The following is an 18084-nucleotide window of genomic DNA, read 5'->3' as shown; positions in this document are numbered from 1 at the left end:
ATTACCACTCACTACTAATATTCCAAACTCTCTCACCCTTCCCACCTAACATTTACCTTAAGTCCTCCAATATACTTACCTATACATTCACCTTAATTACTCTAATAATGCTATGATTCTAGGATTCTGCATTTGCATACAATATTATGTACAAAAACAGCAGAAGCTCACAGTGCCCATGGCACTTCCTTGAAATTACAAATGTGGCCCATGAGCCCCCAGAAGTTGGGGGTCCCTACTAGAGCATTACCAAGGACGAAGAGCTTGCCTGCTGTGGCCCATGATCCTTGCATGTAAGAGGTGGGTACACCTCATCCCAAGGTAATGGTGAGACAGAAGGCCCTCCAGGAAAGACAATGTCCCCCCACTCACTGTGCACATGTGCAAGGGGATAAGACGAGCCCAGCGTTGGTAGTGAACTGATCAGCATTGGGCAACAGAAAATCTACCTATATTTATACAGTGGTGCTATGATGCATGACATCAGATGCACGTATATGCTAAATTCTGAATTGATACCTCTACCACCAAGAATCCTAGAGCAAGGGTGGAAAAGAAACATTGCATTCGGCAAGCATTTTAATGGCATTTACAGAAGAAAGCTAAAATAACAGCTCCATGCCCTTTGAATCTCTTTTCTACAATCCTGTAGTTCAGAACTGTGTGCTGCCTCCTTTATATAGGGTTCACCTAATTTTATACATGCCTTTATGTACTGTACACGAAGTTAGATACAGGATTTGTTTAAACTCTAAAATGCTCTGCATTGCACTCTCAGGGGCATATTGAACGCCCACTTACAACCACCATATCAATGCTATATGGATTTTGACAGTTGTGGATCTCTGCATAAATATCTGAATAAAATGCCACTACAGATTCTAGCCACCGAAAAGCTTTTATTTAGTGTGTAAATCCACAGCTAATGAGCCTTGAAGATATGATTGCAAAATAACAGTCTCCTGCTGTCAAGCTCAACTGCTAGAGTCTATTGTTTATAATTATATAATTTTGCACTATAAGGTGTCCAACAGTCTTAGCTTTTTCTTACCACCCTAGTGCTACCAATAATTTCACATTCACAGCCACAGCCAGCAATATTTTAACTTTGCTTACTCAACTAGCACTAGTGTGCCAGAAGCAACACATACAGTGGTACCTCGGGTTACAGACACTTCAAGTTACAGACGTTTCAGGTTACAAACCCAGAAATAGTACCTCAGGTGAAGAACTTTGCTTCAGGATGAGAGCAGAAATTGTGCAGCGGTGGCAGGAGGCCCCATTAGCCTCCAGAACGAATTAAGTTCTTAACCCGAGGTACCACTGTACTGCCTTTATGAAAAGAAACCATCTGAGTGCATGCAGCAGGGAGCCTGAAAAAAGGTCTGCTTGGGAATCCTCTCTGGCAGGACCAGCCCATACATGAGGCAAGGTGCGGCAGGAACCACAGGAGCAGCAAGGAATGCCCCCAAGGAATGCATCACCCACTGCTGCTGCTGTAGTGACAGCAATGGCTATGGTAGGCTCCTTGGAGGCCAGATGTGCTGTCCCCACAGCAGTCCTCCCAGTGCCGGCTCCACAGCAGCCTCTCAGTGAGTTAAAGGTGCAGCTGGCCTCCTTCCACTCCTAGGGAGGAAATGGCAGGGGCTGCCCCTCTGGGGTCTCCAGGGCTCTGTAGCCACTTCATGCGATTCGGAGCAGGCCCCTTTCCTACCCGCAATGGCCTTTGATTCCCAGTTCAACCAATGGATAAGGTTGATCTTCATGCCCCACCCCCCCACCCCGTTCCTGATTTGATCATCACTCCCTCTTCTTCTCTGCGGGGGGAGCATGTCTTGGACCAGGGGGCAACCTTCTTGCTCAGAGGTGGAGAAACGCATGCTAGTGGTGAGCAGGGGCACAGGCAAGAAGTGGGTGGAGCAATATATGCCTCTTTCACCTTGTATAGTGTGGCATGTTTCAGCCATGCAAAAGCCAGAGGTTTCTACATACACAACTCTCCATCTTCTACCACACTCCAGCCAGGCAAAAACACGAGAGGAAGGTATAGAGCAGGCTTGTGAGGGCTCTGTGGCCTAAGGAGAGTGGCATGGCCTGGGCATGGGCGGTGAAGAGTTCTGAGAGCCAGAGAGAGGTGCCCAGAGGGTGTGATGGACCTCGGGGCCTGAGGTTCCTCATCCCTGCTATAGCTGGCACACTCTCTCCCCAATCCTGTAAATTTTGGGAGGGAAGACCAAAAGGATAGGTTTTGCAGGCATCTGAATGTGTTTGGTCATTCTGTTCTCCCCATGGCAGGGAGGAGAGGAGTGTTGGGCCAGCTCTCAAACACACAACAAAAGGCAATCACAGGTAGTCCTCCTGCCTCCACACACACATCCAAAAAGACCCTGTCAAAAATGTTTGCATGCAAGTATAGTGACTTCCATAGTGGTTCCATAGTGTAGTGGTTATCACGTCTGCTTTACACGCAGAAGGTCCTGGGTTCGTGCCCCAGTGGAACCACCAAGTTGTTAGGGGGTTGGACTCGATGGCCCTTGTGGTCTCTTCCAACTCTATGATTCTATGACTTTCATCTATTGCCAAGTTCAAAAAAAGCTCAACATGAAATGTCACTCACTGTGCTATATGAGACATATATATTACTAGAGTGGATGGGATCCAAGTGATATAAGTTAAGAGGGGAACTATAAGTTCCATGTAGTTTAGTGATTCTTTCCCTCAGGGGCTTAATTTTATCAGGTAAAGCTTCTGTGACGCTTTTAATCTGTGTTGTTCTGTTGTTGTTGTTGTTGCTGCTGCTGCTGCTGCTTTTGTGTACTCTGTTGGAAGCCATCCAGAGGGGCTGGGGCAACCAAGTTTGATAGGTTGGATACAAAAAATTAATAATAATAATAATAATATAATATAATAATAATAATAACAGCTATTATTATTATTACTCCTTCATTTCTCTCCTTTTTAGCTGTTCAAAACCACAATGAGCCGCTTTTCTCCTAGAGAAATAACAGATCCAGGCCCCATACCTTCTAACCCTTGGAGAGAAAGAGAGCCAGGGGTGGTCTATTTTAAACAGATACATTGCTAGGAATGAATTAAACAGTCCCCTCATCCTTGTGAAAGCTCACTTCACGTAATAAAAGAAAAACCCTTAGGGGGAAACAGACACAGAGCACCGTGCAACAAGCAGCTCTGCCCTGGGAAATACCATTGCTGCCTTTTTCTGCTTCCCTGACTCCTGACAATGGTTTAAGAAATAATTATCTTAAGGTCTACGATTGGGCCTAAAATAACATGATTTTATGTGTCTGGAATTTAACTGGCTGCACGATGATCTTAAGGAGGAACAAAGAGGCCTCATTTCAGTTCAAATTTGCAGAGTATTGAAACTTCCTGCTGGCAAAATGGCTTTATGACAGACACCCCCTTTTTAGACAGTGATTTTAAGAAGGTGGTGGCTTCCAGCTTCAGGAACATTTGGAGGATACAATGTATGGATTCATGAGAGTCCTGCTTTCAGGGTGCGGTTGTGGCATTGAAGCTGCCTTGGTCACCCATGTTGATGACGTGGCTGAGTGTGACCTTACTTGCTCTTCTTGGGCTCTTGATACCATTGTGGCTTTTGATACCAATGACCATGGTATCCTTCTGGAGTAGCTCGAGGAGGAGTACTCCAGGCTGTTCTGTTCCAGGGATGTTTCCAGAAAGTAGTTGCATTTAAAGTAAGGCTGAATTCTTTCCTCACAAAACTGAATGGGATTTCTGCTTCTTTCAGGAGGGTGGGTGAATTTCACTGAACTTTTTGATGAAGAGTTTGGCTTACCTTGATGAGGTTCTCTCCCCCCACCCTTTCTCTTTTTGGACTTTGAAGAAAGACCTCATACAACAGCACAGTGCAGGTACAAGGTATGCTGGAATCACCTGACCCTGCCATATTTCCTGCTAGAATATCAGTGGGAATGTGGCAGTGTCTGGAAGTTTTCAGATGCCTTACAACTGCTCTGGATGGCCACACAAGGTTGTTTTGCTCCAGACGATAGCTCCAGAAGAATGAGTGTCCTTATCCAAATAGGACATTCACAGCAAGAGCTCAGGTTCCCACAAACAGAGTCATAGAATCATAGAATCATAGAGTTGGAAGAGACCACAAGGGCCATCGAGTCCAACCCCCTGCCAAGCAGGAAACACCATAAGAGCACTCCTGACATATGGTTGTCAAGCCTCTGCTTAGACCTCCAAAGAAGGAGACTCCACCACACTCCTTGGCAGCAAATTCCACTCTTGAACAGCTCTTACTGTTAGGAAGTTCTTCCTAATGTTTAGGTGGAATCTTCTTTCTTGTAGTTTGGATCCATTGCTCCGTGTCCGCTTCTCTGGAGCAGCAGAAAACAACCTTTCTCCCTCCTCTATGTGACATCCTTTTATATATTTGAACATGGCTATCATATCACCCCTTAACCTCCTCTTCTCCAGGCTAAACATGCCCAGCTCCCTTAGCCGTTCCTCATAAGGCATCGTTTCCAGGCCTTTGACCATTTTGGTTGCCCTCCTCTGGACACATTCCAGTTTGTCAGTGTCCTTCTTGAACTGTGGTGCCCAGAACTGGACACAGTACTCCAGGTGAGGTCTGACCAGAGCAGAATACAGTGGCACTATTACTTCCCTTGATCTAGATGCTATACTCCTATTGATGCAGCCCAGAATTGCATTGGCTTTTTTAGCTGCCGCGTCACACTGTTGGCTCATGTCAAGTTTGTGGTCAACCAAGACTCCTAGATCCTTTTCACATGTACTGCTCAAGCCAGGTGTCACCCATCTTGTATTTGTGCCTCTCATTTTTTTTTGCCCAAGTGCAATACTTTACATTTCTCCCTATTAAAATTCATCTTGTTTGTGTCAAGTGGAACAAAGGAGGATCAAGCAAAGCAAGGCAAGGCAAGACAGACCAGGTCCAGTTTCCAATAAAGAAGGGGAGGGGAAGTGGACAGGGACCAGAGCTACCACCAGCCCTCTCTCTCTTAGATATGCACCCATCCTTTCAAAGTGATTAAATAATGCAAACCCATGTAACTATATGCAGGGAGAGCGTTCTGCTCCTCATGAGCCCTACCCAACAGACACCTATACAAACATTACTGCAGTAGTATCATCACACTACAGCTTGAAACACAACAGAAACACAGGCTTAGCAGGACACAAAAACCACATGCGTAATGTAGGCGATGACAACTGTACAATGCGGCTTCTGAAAACACATTGTCTGTATACAGCCAGAATCTCTTCAGAAGGCAAAGAACAGAGTGCTGAATGGACAGCAGCTTATGAGCAAGCCTCCCGAGGCTGCAGGAGCCTCACAAGATCCCTGAGGGTGGGAACGCTGTGCCAAAGATGAGCAGCCAAGCGGACTTGAAACACAGTCTTGCTGGAATCAGACCAAAATGTCCATCCAGCTCAGCGTGGCTTCTGTTGTCAGGCAGCCAGGTGCCTCTGACAAGCAGAGTAGGAAGGGAACAGTCCTCCATTGTTTGCCATTAGAATCCAGAACTCAAGAGTTATACAGTGGTACCTCGGGTTACATATGCTTCAGGTTACATACGCTTCAGGTTACAGACTCCGCTAACCCAGAAATAGTGCTTCAGGTTAAGAACTTTGCTTCAGGATGAGAACAGAAATCGTGCTCCAGTGGCGCGGCAGCAGCAGGAGGCCCCATTATCTAAAGTGGTACTTCAGGTTAAGAACAGTTTCAGTTTAAGTACAGACCTCCGGAACGAATTAAGTACTTAACCCGAGGTACCACTGTACTGCATTTGTGCAACTTAGCTATCATGTTTCTAATAGCTGTGGAGAGAGTTATCCTCCATGAATAAATCTGTTCCTTTGGCCATCCATGCCGGTGGCCTCCCCCGCACCTAGTGAATTGCTCCATCATTGTTATAATGGAAGCTCCTGGGAAAGGAAGCTTAAGAATACAGTATTTCTGTATCCACTTCCCAGACCTCAGCAGTCAACAATATATAGCATTTCTATTATTATAGCGAGATCAGGAGGAAGTCCCTGAGCTCAGTAATCTCGTGCTGTTGCACTTGAAACAGGGAGGGGATTTCCCCAGCTGTTTGTCCTGTCCCCCTCCCATGCAATTTCTCACAGCCCACCAACTTCTTATCTACATACTAATACGGATCTAAGGTTTTCCACGGCAATGTTTACAAAGTTTAAACCATACCACCAACACACAAGAGAGAAGTACCAGCAGACTCGCAGTAAACTTAAGGAACACACACACACAATCTGTGGGGGGTGGGTGGAGAGGGGACCCCAAAACAGAACTATGAAAAGCTCAGTGGCATGGAGTATTGAGACACAACTGAGGGGGAGTGGGGAAAAGAACAGAGTGGCTGGAACAAGAGGACACATACACATAGGGAAGGGAAACAAAGAAGGGGAAGGATAAGATGTTTATAAAATGACAAATTGCATGGAGAAAGAGTGATGTTTCATCCCCTCTCAGAACTATGGAACTGGTGGCCACCAATTACAACTGATAAGCAGAAGATTCAGAACTGACATAAGGAAGTCAACAACAGATAATTGGCGTTTTAGAATTTACTGTCATACCGGTAAGTTGTTTTGCTGTTTGTTTGTTTGTTTGTTTGTTTCTTTTAAAGCACAGATAAATATATGTTTGGTGGCAATTAGCCATGATATTTAGGTGAAACTGAAATTTAAAGATCCATGTTGGATGCAGAAAAGCTTCAGCAGCAATTTCACCGCAAAGGTCAGATAGATTTGCAACAAGGGTCTGGTTTACAAAGGAGCCAAACCAAACATTTAATGTGTTGGGTTTTTTTTCCTTAACAGAACAGCCTCTGTGTGGAGGGGAGTTTATAACTGCAAGAATCACAGCAGATATGAAGGGGGATTTAGCCCTTTCCTCGCCTGCTCCAGTTCTGAGGAAGAATCCCACTTTTGAAGCTATTGCTTGGATTGGGAGGAAATACCCCACACCCCAATTTAACAGTCTTATCCAGCTTGGGTTCTTCTACGTACAGAAAGCCCTTGAGTGCTCATGGCACCTCTCAGTTTGAACAACCACTGCAAGCATTAATGACTGGAGAGCCCCAATGTTGTTGCTTGCAGCTGATGAGAGGAAGAGTAGGAAAATGTGCCCAAGGCCAAAGAAAAATAGTGAATCAGTGGGCAACTCTGCTTTTCTTTACTCAGGGCAAGGGAAGAGTTGGAACACTCAATGGGCACAAAGGATTATGTGAGCAGATGGAAGTATTATGAATACAGCAAGACCTTACAGTTGCCATGAGCTGAAGATGTCATTATAAAAATATGCCCTGAACCATCAAACAAGCATCCACTTCTCTGTGTAGTGGCTATTTTGGGTTCAAGGACAACTAGCACCTGCAATTGTTCTTCAGAACGCTTTCAACAACAACTATAATTCATGTTACATCTATATATATAAACACCCTGCCATCACCACTGTTCTAGTATCAAGTAGCATTGTTTTAATGTTTGCCCTGATACAGCTCTGAATGGCAGGGACAACTGGGCTGAAAAACAATGTGGAGTTTCAACTGCTCATGGATGGCAAAAAAGAAAAAGGTGCTTTATATTATGAAACACTATATACCCACGGCCTCTGTTGAGCAGAGCAACACCACTCTAGGCAGTGCCTGAGAATTGCTTTCAGACTTCTTAAATTAGTCGTGACCTTTAAAGTCTGAAGTAATGTATATTGATCTAATGTTTAATTGTTAGGGTCAGGAAAAAGAAAAGTCTGCCACTTTTTTAAAGACATCCCCCCACCCATGTTCTTAAGAAAATACAATGCACCACAATTGTCCATGTGGAGATGAAGGATGCCAACTACTTCTTAATAACTACACAAAGCAAGCAGGTTCTCAAAATTAACAAGAAGTTGAAATTCACAACTGGCATTTGTTTTGCCCTTACTTTCTACTTAATTTTGCTTAATACTATAATGTGTTTGTGTGTATTAGTGTTTGTAAAAGGGTTTTTTATTAATTATGTAGAAGAAAAACAGTATCAAAACATTTTTATTTACATGTACAAAATACAGTATTTTGGGGAAAATATTTAAAAGCATATCTGTATATAAGTTGAGTGGCAATTAAGAGTTCAAAGAGCGTATTTCCTCACATCTGAGAATTTTAATTTCTTTACACACACAGTGAGGACAGAGCTCACCAGTTCCTTCATTCCTGGAGCAGGCATTCCACATTCACCAGAAACATGAACAATTACCAAGCCCTGACCAATCATCTGTTTTGTATGATGGGATGGGAAACAGAGAATAATTGAAGGTCATCCCAGTTAACTTGTGAAACACCTAGGTTGCAATCTCAACCCAATTTACCTGGGAGTAAATGCCACTGAATTCAATAGGACTTACTTCTGAGTAGACATGTTTGGGCTTGCAACGGTAATTGTTTAACTGTGGTTGTAGTTGACTGATATCAAATTTACAGTCCTGGGAACTTTGATTCTTTGCAGGTTGGTTTTGGGACCCTAACACAATCATCTGCACCTTCATTTCAGTTGCATTTATCAAAATACTAGGAGGGAAATCATGATAATTAAATGGATAAATAAAACCACTATAACATTTGCAGTGTAGATACTGCTAAGAAACAATTACATTTATTTATTCTTGTAACAATAAAAGCAATTTTAGAAAAAACTTTTCTAAGACTAATTCCTTTTGAATCATTCTCTGAACTCCTACTACAAATAGCTTCACTTTGGTTGCACCTAAATGTTAACTGGCATGATTCCAATTAAGGAAGAGAAAAGTTATTGAAGTTCTTCATGCTTTTCATCCTTCCTGTTCTTCTCCAGACCGGTTAACCAGTCCTTTTAGTAGCATTAAAAAAAAAAAAAAAAGCTGTCTAATTCTTATTGATTTGCAATATGCATAAAGTTCTCTATGCATTATCCGAAGGTGGAGTTGTGGAACTTCCAGTCCATGGCAGCTTTGGGTCCCATCCTTAGTCCGTGCACCCCCACCCCCCCACTCCTGTCACTGCAGCAACTGGATTTACAAAAACAGCTGTGATGCAACACTTCTGCATCACCAGGCAGCATCAACTGAAAATGATCCCAGAGTTGGGCAGTGATGGATGCTTCATTTGGGTTTGCTGTGAAAACTGTGCTAAGTCAAGGGACAAAACCTCAAAGGTTTTGGGGGAAAAGGTCACAGGGATTTCTGAGGGATTGCAGGGCTCCCTCCACTGTAGCAGGTGTTGACTATACCCATACCACCCAAAATACGTTCTGCCGCATGACCACCTGAGGATGCACTGGAGGCTTTCTTCCACTGCCTGCAACACCACACAGCAAGCATCATTATGCACTCTAGCACACATTTAGTGTTCCAGCCATTGCTCAGCCTGTTCCATTGTCTGCTGGCCCCTGGAGCACCAGGAGGCAAAACAGGCTCCACAGCACCAGAGAGGGTACTCAGGACTGGGGCAACGGTGCTAATGGTCTTTGCAGCCTGCTATTCCACAGCGAGACTAGAGTCACAACAGGATCACCTGCCTGATCCTCTGGAAAATCTCTCCGAGTGTTCAGGAATCCAGTGTCTTTCATTAGGCTCCATCTCTGGAGGTGGGCCACAAATGATACAACATATGCGTTTGGTAATTCAGTTTCATTCAGTCTCACTCTGCAGAGTTTTGTAGAAGAAGTATTTTATAAGGTGTTGTATTTTCCTTACTAAAGAAACACAGGATGCATTCATCAAAACTGTTACATGAACAAATGCCTGGGCTGCTTATTTCAGGTTACAAATTGTCTTTTCAGACTAGTAAAGTCATACTAAGCATTCAGTGCACTGGCTGAAGACAAATGGCGGAAGCCGACACAAATTTCTGGCAATGCATACAGTGGAATACAAAAACCCTGTCAAACTCTTATTACCCAAGAGTAATAAGATTATTAATAAAACATTTAAATATAGGATTTTTTTCACACTAGTCCGATGTATTATTTGTCAGCTTTGATGGATGTACTAAGATATCAAGATGACTACAAAACACAAAAAAGTAAGTTGGACATACACATAATTCATTGCAATTTTGAAAAGAAAAATCAACTTATTGAAGAGCAATCCAAACTACCAAATCTGCCAGCTAGTGGGGTTAGGAGAGGTGGATCACACACACACGCCAGGAGAGAGGGGATTTGCCAGCAGAAAACTCATATGGTGGTGGAACCACATCTGAAAACCAGTTGCTGGAAACAGGCCTGGCCCAATACATTTTGGCACCTGAGGCAAACCACAAAATGCCCCCCTCCAGCCAAGAAGCGGTGAATGAAGATCTACATCAAGAACCGGGGGGGGGGGATAAAGATCTATAACAGGAACAGGGTGGGGGAGACCAGCAGCACCTCCTCTTTGTCAAGAGGCCACTGTAAATGTGGGGAGGGGGCTGCTGAGGAGGAGGTGTGCAGTCATTGGCGCCACTGGGCGGCAGCAGCAGCAGTGGGCAATGCATTACTTGGAGGCAGGATCTGCTGTCCCTGTGGATCCTGCCGCCTGAGGCAGTCACCTCACCTTTCCTCATATGAGGGTTGGTGCTGACTGGAACCCACAGAATGGGGGAGCGCTCTTGTGCTCAAATCCTGCTTGCAGATTTATCACAGGCATCTGGTTAGCCACTGTGAGAACAGGGCACTGGACTAGACAGGGCTGATCCAGCAGGGCATGGCAGCTCACAGCACTGGGCGGATAAGAAGTGAAAGAGAGGGAGGGAGCTAAATTGAAGGGCTCAAGAAGGGCCGTGGTGGGTGTCAGGTAAGGGGCAGATCAGCACATGGAAACTGCAGAGGTGAGATGGATGGCAGCGCAGGGCAGGGCAGTCAATGGATGGAGAGAGAATGGGTGCAGCAGCAGCAGCAGCAGCAGCAGCAGCAGCGGAGACAGCTCTGGAGGGTGAAAAGGTGGACTGCACATGCATTAAGCAGCCAGCCTTCAAGAACAGCCTTCTGTGAACTGCTCATATTTCACTCAGTATTTCAACACTGGGCTACTACATTCCATTAGCATTGCCGGGTAAGACATGCACTTTGATTAATGTTTCTGCAGCTTTTACTAGAATGAGCTACAAGAAAAATGTACTGCTTGTCTTTCACAGCATTTTATCTACAAAATAACCTTCAGGTTCAACTATAGAAAACTATGCTGTTGCTGAAACTAAGCAGTTCTGGCCAAATTGGGCTATCTAACTAGAAGAAGAAGCTGCTCTGAGCTCCTTGGATAAGGAGTTGTGCATAGTGTGTGACAAACAGCAGCAGCTGAAGTGGGGCTGTGGCAGCACCACAAATTTCCCCAGACTTTGTTTCGCTGCTTCCCAAAGATCCTCCTCCCTACTCTGTCCCAGTTCCGCTTATGGATGCCCCATCTGACAGCTATGATAGGTAAATGCAAACCATGTTCAATAAATGACAGAGAAGAGGAGAGTCGTAATCTTCACATTGCCATGCTTATCTTCCATACGCACATCTTCCATAGGCATGTGGCTGGACGCCATTTGAAATAGGATGTTGGACAAGGTGGGCCCTGGTTGCGGTGCATCAGGGATCTTAGCATGCTCTGATGCAAAGCCAAACCCTACTCCTATTCCTCTGTCCCACTTGTATTCAAAAAAAGTTTTTCTCTTTTTCCCTCTGAGCACCCTCCCCACAAATTTCTGTCCCATAACACAAATCCTTCTTCTTTCAAAAAAACAATTCCCCCAATTCTTTCCCAAAAAGGAAAGAAAAGCTTTTTGCCACTCACTCATGCCAGCTCTGCCTGTTTCCCCTCCACTCTTGTTTTTCTCACCAAGTTCAGTTGTGGCTCAGACCTGCAATACCTCAAAGGCTGTCTCACCACTTCTACCTGGATGAGCCAATCAGGACCCTGAGAGCATCATCTAAAGCCCTTGTGGGCCTCCTCCATGAGAGGTCCAGAGGGTGGCAACACAAGAACCAGCCTTTTCTGTGGTGGCTCCCCACTTATGGAATGCTCTCCCCAGGGAGCCTCACCTGGCACATTCATTACATATCTTTACAATGCCTTCATAAGATATACCCGTTTAACTCTCATGGCTTCCCCTACAGAAGACTGGGGATTTAAATTTGGCTTTTAGCTATCCCTAGCCCCTCCACTTCCGAAAACAACCCCTCCTATTCCAGGAATCTCTGAAGGGAGAGCCAATTTTAGCTGTAAACATACCCATAGCATGGTACATGTTTTATGAACAATGCTCCTAGAGATCAGTTCCAATCCAGCAGAAAATATCCACTTATTTAACTGGATAGAGGAGAGGAATAATAAATATGCATTAATGACTGACATATATAATGAAGTCTTTTTCAACACTCAAAAACATTCAGCTTCCTAACACTCCAAACTACAGGCTTTTGTAAAACGCTGGGTTTTGTTTCCCATAAAAGGATCAAAAAAGCTCTTTGTCTCCTTAGCGCCACCATGTTTTGCAGTGCAGTTATAGAAATAATTCATCACAACAAATTAAACCAGTAACTTGCCAGTCCAGGATCCTGCTTCAGTTCATTCTTTAGGAACCAGCATCGTGCTGAACGTTTGTTGTGGTGCAGTGCTCTGTGTAGTAGAGAAGGAATGGGCCTTAGCTGAAAGAAGAAAAAGAGCCATCAAACACTAGCTAGACTTTTAGACAATACTTCACCAACTAGTTATCCGGACCAGATATTGCTTTGTAGCAGCAGAAGGAATACACTAATTGGAACTGTCCCAAACCTGTCAAAATTACATGTGCAAAAGCACTTCTTAATGGACTGCAATTCTCCAGGGTCTCTGGTCTGCCCAGTATTGTGGGGATGATTGGGGAGGCAAGAGAGGATATATTATTTAATAATATCCTTCCTAACTTGTGCTAGCAAGTTCCATATCCTTGCAGAGTTCCAAACATCCCCCTTTTTAAATTACACAGCGACCAGCTTGTTGCTGGATCATCTGAGTCTTACTATTAAAGATTCCTTCCTGGTAAAATCCCTTCTGATCCCTCTTAAAAAAGAATAAACACAAGAATCTGATTCATGTTAATATAAAAGTACAGTAGTTTACTCACAGATTCATTCGGGTTCACAGACATATCCCTGAAGGCAGGCTTAGGCTACATAACAACTGGAACTATTCCATAAAGAAGTGAGTCCCAAGTGACAGCGACTAAGCAGTCACTTCTCCAAACACACAGCAACATACAAAATGGAGAAGACACACTGATCAGAACATGGAGGCCGTGGGCTCCTCCATGCAAGTACACCAGACCGCACCCTCATTGAGTCACATGTAGTGGAAGTCTGTCCCAGCTCAGGAGGAAACAGGAAGTCTGCTCCTGAGTGGTACAAAACATCCCCTAACATGTCCACTGTAGGAATGTTGTACAGTGGTGCCTCGCAAGACGAAATTAATGCGTTCCGCGAGTCTCTTCGTCTAGCGGTTTTTTCGTCTTGCGAAGCAAGCCCATTGACAGCTTAGCGGATTAGCGCTATTAGCGGTTTAGCAATCAGCTGTTAAGCGGCTTATCAGCGGATCAGCTGATAAGCGGCTTAACAGCTTAGGAAAAGGGGGGGAGGGAAAAAAACCCGCAGGAACTTGCAAGACATTTTCGTCTTGCGAAGCAAGCCCATAGGGAAATTCGTTTTGCGAAGCGCCTCCAAAATGGAAAACCCTTTCGTCTAGCGGAGCACCACTGTACTTGACTGCAGTTTTACATCCCACAAGTATAACCAGAAGGAAAAACTAAAGCAAGATGTCAAACTAGCCATGAATTGAAAACCAGACTGAGCCAACCACATTTCCCCTTCAAACTGGAACAGAATCTAAATAATTATTGAAAGTCAGTTGAACCTGAATTAGAAGTTAACCAAAAAACAAACCCCAGTCTATTGATTCAGAAACAGGTGCAGTGTTTTAACATTTGGTGGTAAATTGACGGGGTCAAGCAGAAGCTATAATGAGCACTTAAAATAAGAATTTGGGAGTTAGTCTAGGCTTCTGTACCTGACTTACGCCATGAAGACTGCAATCTACTGTAACTTGCTAAGAAGTCATGAGACAAGTGAAAAAGGGCAGCATTTTTGTGTACTTTAAAGTGTATTACCCATGCGGCAGTACTCAGCTAGCATCTATAGCTTTTTGCTATTGTTCATTATTGTTTCTTAACATTTGACCTAAAGGCTTGCATATGCAACAGCCCTTAGACTGCATCTAACATGGTTAGGGTGTATGTGGCTGTTGCGTCCTCCTTGCACCATGTTCCCCAGATCCCAGCCTTCCAAGACTGCTCGGGGATGGTGGCATGGGGATGTGGTAGTCATGCACCCTTCAGTCCCAACCTTACCTTTGCTGGCAAGGCTGGGATCAAGAGGTGCGTGTCTGTTGCACTCTTCTCATGCCACCCTCCCCAGATCCGCAGCGGGCAGCATGAGACAGCAGGGGCTGGGCAGGCACAGTGGGTACTGTTTGTCCTCTGCCTCTCTCCTTGCCCCCCTCTCTCTTTCACACACACACAGGTGCCAGTGAGACACACTCTGCCTCTGCGTTAGTGAAAATTCTGTAGTTGACATGCATTTAATATATTCACTTTGTATTTGAGCACCATTAGTCATTTGTAAGACATGTGTTGGACACATGTTATATGAAGTTAGGAGGCTCTCCTGGTAGTCATCAAGTTTGTTTTCAGTTTGGCACTAGGTATATACCTGTTTTTGTTCTATTGGATATTTTGGATATACTAGTTTTAGTCAATTTTAACCCTAGAATTTTTGTCTGTTCCACTGCTTGCTGTTTTGTGGTTCTGTTATTTTTATTGTGTAAAAACTAACAGCCTCAAACCTGGCATTGCTCAGGAATTCTAAGAAAACAAAAGATCAGTTCTGTTTTGAAAGGTCCATTCTACCATCTTGATTCAAAATGGTGTCCAATTGCATTCAAGGAAAGGTGAAAACCTGCTTCTTGATCTCAGGAACCATAATGCAAAAGTTGGTTACAACCTTAAGAGGTGCCCAGATGCCAACAGACAAAATAATTTCCTATAATATCTTGTAGATAGTAACTTGTTAAAAACACTTGGCAAGCATTCTTAGGATGCAAGACTATACACAATTACATAGGAGCAAGTTGCTTTGAACCCAAAAGGGCATACTTCTGAATAGGTATGTACAGGGTGGTGCTCTTTAAAATTCACAAATAACGAAAAATAAATACTGTCTGATGGTATACTTTTCCCTTCTTCACTTTGGTTTGCTGCCTATCACCCAGTCAGTGTTCCCTGGGGAAATTTGTCTTTGGTTCAATTCACAGCTGTCCTTTCTCTCACTACCTTTGCACTGATTGTGAGTGCTCAGACCCCATCCCTAGATTTATATACCTGTCAAAATCAATTGCCATTCCCCCACAATGTTCTGATCTTTTCCCACACTTCCCAGCCATAATTTTTCATGCACATGTCTCCTTCTTTATTCCCAATGCAACAAACTTCTTTTATTTCTCTACACTTGTTCAGAAACGTTGACATGTGCACTGCATGTTTTCAGGTATCTACTTTCCTTTCTTTGTTTTAGTCTACAAAATCTTCAGATTATATATCCAAATGATAGTTTGACACATATTGACCTGAGACTGGCAGAATAGAAAGTCACTGTCGGTAAACCTCACCCCTATATCACCCCAACTGCAATATGTGGACAATAATACTGACCTACCTTAAGGAGTTGTTTGAAGTAGTCAGGATTTTAATAAAGGGCTATATAAATACTCATCATCATAATTTGTTAAAAATTATGGGTAGTAATCATCTAAGTTTTACTCAGAGTAGATACACTGAAATTAATGAAACTGACTAAGTTGTGCCCATTAATTTCAGTGTGCCTACTATGAGTAAAACTTACTTGACTACCACCTGCTAAGTCACATGAATGACAGTTCCAATTCTAAGTTTACTGGCTTTTTGACACATACAGATTTAATATACTAGTCATGGGTGTAGCCAAGAGGGGGCAGGGAAGGGCAATTGCCCCCCCCCTTAAGAAAAATCAAGAAAATATGTAGCTAACTGAGGTTCTGCCCCCCCCCCCACATAAAAGGCCTGCTCCCCCTAACAAAAATCCTGGCTACACCCATGATACTACTTCTATGTTCCTATCTCACTTCAAGGTTAAGACTGCAATCCTATTCTCACTTACCTGGGAGGACGCCCACTGCAAAAACTTATTTCTGAGTAGACATGCATGAAACCCATCAAACAACCACTGGTGGTCTCAACTCCACAGTTAATGTGGTTAGCCCATACCTGCATTGTTATACATGTTACCATGGCAGCAGGTACCTGTTGGGATCCCATCCCCACAGACACAGCTATAGCTGCTATGCTTGGAATTGTGATATCACAAGCCAAGTACCTGTTAGTCTGACCTGCTGGGTTCCTGCCTCTCTCCACCTGGCCCAGGGCGGGGTATTTTGGGGAAAATTTTGTCAGGAGTTTTTGCTGTTACTGATATTAATTTTATGTATCTTTATTTTTATGTGGAAATTGTTCAGTTTGGTTATGTAGTTTTTGATGTGTTTTATTTATTTTTATGACTACTTTGTTATGTTTGTAACTATGTAAATCTTTTCATATTGTAAGCCACCTTGAGCATTGTTTTTAACTGTGGAAAGGCGGCATATAAATAAAATGATGATGATGATGATGATGATGTTAGCAGCAATTATTTCTGGCAAATTGTTTTTAACCAAGTTGTGTCTGTACCTGGGAGGAGGACAACCTCCATTTCCAAGATACTATTTGATTCACGGCTCCACATTCTGAGCTATTTGTCCATTCACACATACAGTATACAACATTTTCTCAAGGTCATTGCCCAGACCTGCACCTTTTTAATTAAATACATTACAATTTAGAACAACACATATATTAATGCATTCATGGAATATACTATTCACTAGCTCCCTTTATACTTTTTTGTTTTGATGTTGTTCATTTTATATGTTTTATAGTTAACATGACCTGAGTTTAGCGAGACATGAATGAACCATAGTATCTTTAAATTTACTTGAGAGTAAATGCACAAAACAACCTAAAGCATAGTTTCACTTGCCCATCTGCTTTGAGTGTGCTGTGAAGCATGACTGCTCCACCTGTAGCTAAATCTCATTTGGGATTCACCAGCCTCCACACTTGCCTGCAATGTGTCCACAGACTATTCTCTCTCCCATCTGACAAGCTTTATTTGCACTTTGGTTCACAATAAATATACTTAACCTTGCCCTCTCTAGAATCCACACCTCACCAAATTCCTCCATGAGATGGTCTGAGGGCTATTAAACTCTTCCCCCCCCCCCCTGCCCCTTTAACATGGCTAGGAAGAGCTGGAGCACCTGGAACAGGCAGAAAGTGCTTCTCCTGCTGATGTGCAGGCTGCAAATGAGGGTGCAAATGCCACTGGAGTGTTAGGAGGTGATGCTGTGGCAGCCATGTTTGTTCACCATACAGTATCTCAGAGAATCATCATGTCTTGATGCTCTCAGGGCCATTTGTGGCCTCTGTTAAGTTGTGGGTGAACATATCAGACGACACAGCGATTCTCCAAACAGCTCTTGTTTATTCACAGGCCAGGACAGAACTGAACTGAAGGGCTCAGCCTGCTTATATAGAGCTCCAGTACCACGTTACTGTAACAACTTTCTAAAACTATCCAATCACTGAACGTCACTTTCGATCCTTCATTTGCATAACTATCTACAGTATCCCCCTGCTGGCCCAGGGTGAGAACTTCAGTACATAACAGCCTCACTTGAATTCAACATGTGTCAGTAATGGTAGCAACTGCATAATTTTACAGTTTCTCCTTTTAAAGTGTTGATCCTTCAAAAACCTCAACTGTGCTCTGAATCTAATGCTAGTCTATGAATACACTGCCATATAACCAAAGGGCACAATTTGTCTAGACATTACATCCATAGCACTGAGTAATTTCTTTCTAGCTATTGATTATCTAATGATTCTTTTAACAAGGCACTCCTGT

The 18084-nt window shown here is 43.5% G+C and overlaps 1 protein-coding gene across 1 annotated transcript in view; it reads right to left on the bottom strand.

Annotated features, from left to right (window-relative positions):
- LOC307200817 (poly(rC)-binding protein 3-like) overlaps positions 1-16350 on the bottom strand; it is a 183323-nt gene extending 166973 nt beyond the window's left edge. Inside the window, exons 1-2 of the mRNA XM_079949802.1 lie at positions 16243-16350; positions 12565-12666 (exon numbers count right to left, since the gene is read on the bottom strand). The gene's annotated coding sequence lies outside the window, so the exon portion shown is untranslated. The remainder of the gene's footprint in view (positions 1-12564; positions 12667-16242) is intronic.
- Positions 16351-18084: the final 1734 nt, after the last annotated feature.

This window comes from Podarcis cretensis, assembly GCF_951804945.1.
Source record: "Podarcis cretensis genome assembly, chromosome: 13".
Lineage (NCBI taxonomy): Eukaryota > Metazoa > Chordata > Lepidosauria > Squamata > Lacertidae > Podarcis > Podarcis cretensis.
This window is presented reverse-complemented; position numbering and strand designations above follow the sequence as displayed.